Below are 3,302 nucleotides of genomic sequence, written 5' to 3'. Positions count from 1 at the left end.
CCTTTAGTCGAGCAAATCAAGCCCAGGACTTATTCTTTGGAAGCCTAGTACTTATTCTATCGGTCTATTTTGCCGAACCGTTAAGTTAAGGGGACGTAAACACACCAGCATTAGTTGTCAAGCGATGCTGGGGGACAAACACGGACACACAAACATATACATACATATACATACGACAGGCTTCTCTCAGTTTCCGTCTACCAAATCCACTCACAAGGCTTTGGTCGGCCCGAGGCTATAGTAGAAGACACTTGCCCAAGGTGCCACACAGTGGGAATGAACCTGGAACAATGTGGTTGGTAAGCAAGCTACTTACCACACAGCCACTCCTGTGCTATATTAATCAAACAATCTGTAAGCATAACGGCTCTCTCAATATACAATAAAATCTGTTTCAACCATGAATTCACACCAAGGATCTTGAAAACCAAATACAAAAACAAAGTGGCTGAGTTCCTTTTGAGTGTTGGGCCTCACGGAGGCAATGACCAAGACCTTTGGCATGATGTCGTGCTTGAGACGAAGACCCAACAAGCCAAGCAAAATCACAGTTGTGACAGATATCAGTGTCATGCAAATTGGCACCTGTGCCAGTGGCACATAAAAGTACCTGGTGTCATGCATATAGCACCCATGCTGGTGGCACAGAAAAGCACTCATTACACTCTCAGAGTGGTTGGCATTAGAAAGGGCAACCACCCATAGAAAACCATGCTAAATCAGAATGGAGTCTGGTGCAGCCTTCCAGTGTGCCAGCCCAACCAAACTGTCCAACCCATGCCAGCATGGACAACGGACGTTAAATGATGATGATGATGATGAAATATTTAAAATAATACATGATACTGTATGGATTTACTTACAAGAGCCTCTGTGATAATACTTCCAGATGCTGACCAAGTGAATACTTCAATTTGACCAGGTGTGTCCAAAATAACATACCTACAAAATAAAAGGCCATCAAAGTAACAAGTTTTCATTATGATTCAATTCTGTTTATAAACATAGCAATATATATTTAGGTAGCAAGATGAGATAGAACTTATAAACTCTTAAATAACATGATTCTAGGTTCAGTCCCACCATGGGGCACCATGGGCAGGTGTCTTCTAATATAGCTCCAGGCCAACCAATGCCTTGAGAATAAATTTGGTAGACGGAGACTGTGTAGAAATGTGGCTTAGTGGTTAGGGTATTCGGCCCACGATTGTAAGGTCGTGAGTTCAATTCCCCACGACGTGTTGTGTCCTTGAGCAAGACACTTTATTTCACGTTGCTCCAGTCCACTCAGCTGGCAAAAGTGAGTAGTACCTGTATTTCAAAGGGCCGGCCTTGTCACACTCTGTGTCATGCTGAATCTCCCTGAAAACTACGTTAAGGGTACACGTGTCTGTGGAGTGCTCAGCCACTTGCACGTTAATTTCATGAGCAAGCTGTTCCGTTGACCATATCAGCTGGGACCCTCATCGTCGTAACCAACAGAGTGCCCCTCTAAAAGAAAAAAAAGAAAACAGAAACCTGTTGTGTGCGTCTTTGTGTTATGCCCCCATAACTTAGTGGTTCGGCAAGAGACAAACAGAATAAGTACCAGACTTAGAAAATAAGTTGTGAGGGTCAATTCATTCAAGGCAGTGCTCCAGCATGGCCACAGTCCAATGACCGAATCAAGTAAAAGGAGCAAGATAAAGGATGGAGTAATTGCATAAAACTGACAGAACTTCAACCATTGTGGAACCAAAAACTTCAATTTTAGCTAAATTGAAACATCATCATTTAATGTCGGTTTTCCATGCTGGCATGGGTTGGACAGTTTGATAGCAGCTGTCCAGGCTCCATGTCTGGCATGGTTTCTACAGCTGGATGTGCTTCCTTGCACCAACCACTTTACAGAGTGCACTGGGCACTTTTATGCAGCACCAGCACAGGTGCCTTTATGTGGCACTGGTATGGATCCTTCTTAATGTGGCACCAGCACCCACCAGCCTGCAAGATTAGGAGCGGTCAGCAGAAGAGGGATGTAGGGGACAAGCTTATATGCAAGGACAACCATGATTTTATTTAGCGCTTGAAGTATCTTCTCAACCACAGCAAAACATAGGTAATATATTTGATAAATAATTACAAAACAAGACCTGTTGGGGCTAAGTGAAGTGCTAAGAGCACTGTCCGAGCGTGATCATTGCCAGAGCAGCTGTCTGGCTTCCATGCCAATAGCACGTAAATAGCACCATTTGAGCGTGATCGTTACCAGCGTTGCCTTACTGGCACTTGTGCCAGTGGCACATGAAAAGACATTCAAGTGGGATCGTTGCCAGTGCCGCTGGACTGGCTCCATAGCAGGTGGCACGTAAAATACACCATTTTGAGCGTGGCCATTGCCAGAACAGCCTGACTGGCCTTCGTACCAGTGGCATGTAAAAGCACCTACTACACTCTCGGAGTAGTTGGCGTTAGGAAGGGCATCCAGCTGTAGAACCATTGCCAGATCGGATTGGAGCCTGGTGCAGCCATCTGGTTCGCCAGTCCTCAGTCAAATCGTCCAACCCATGCTAGCATGGAAAGCGGACATTAAACGATGATGATGATGATGATTAAAAGGTATATGTACTTGCATTCTTTTGATCGTTTCTCAATGAATTTCATTACCTGAAGAATAAAATAAAGGAGTTGCTTAACAATATTATATAAAAATAGCGGACGTTAAACGATGATGATGATGTAAGTGAATTTGATGGATGGAAACTTAAAGAAGCCCATTATATATGTAATACACACACATTATATGTGTGTGTATTTTTTGAAGACACATGGTCTAGTGGTTAGAGTGTCTGACTCACAATCGTGATGCCATAGGTTCAATTCCTGAGTTAGGCAGCACATTGTGCCCTTGAGTAATGTACTTCATTACACATTGCTCCAACCTACTTAGCTGAAAATGAGCACCAACCGGGGGCTGATGCAGCCCTTTCTCCTTCCAAAAATCATATCCTAGATGTGCTGTTTGGTCGCAGGATGGGAGAGTCAAGAGGTTGTTTATGTCAGTTCATGATTACACAGGCACCTAAAACAATTAGTGAAAGCATGGTACATGTTACCCAGTCATGCTCATCCACAGATAACAGCTGGAATTTTTTTAACACATATGTTTGTGAAGTAAACTTCTCAACCATGCAGCCATGCCTGCAACTACAAGTCAAAGTAATATTCTTTTATTTGTTTCAGTCTTTTGACTGTGGCCATGCTGGAGCGCTTGCTTTAGTCAAACAAATCAACCCCAGCACTTAATCTTTGTAAGACTAGTA

The 3,302-nt window shown here is 43.4% G+C and overlaps 1 pseudogene; it reads right to left on the bottom strand.

Annotated features, from left to right (window-relative positions):
* The window catches only part of LOC106877762 (GPN-loop GTPase 1-like), a 24,016-nt pseudogene extending 21,319 nt beyond the window's left edge, over positions 1-2,697 (bottom strand).
* Between the last annotated feature and the right edge of the window lie 605 nt (positions 2,698-3,302).

The sequence above is a fragment of the Octopus bimaculoides genome, chromosome 1 (genome assembly GCF_001194135.2).
Source record: "Octopus bimaculoides isolate UCB-OBI-ISO-001 chromosome 1, ASM119413v2, whole genome shotgun sequence".
In the NCBI taxonomy this organism is placed as follows: Eukaryota; Metazoa; Mollusca; class Cephalopoda; order Octopoda; family Octopodidae; genus Octopus; species Octopus bimaculoides.
Note: the sequence above shows the minus strand (reverse complement) of the source record. Positions and strands in the feature narration are given on the sequence as shown.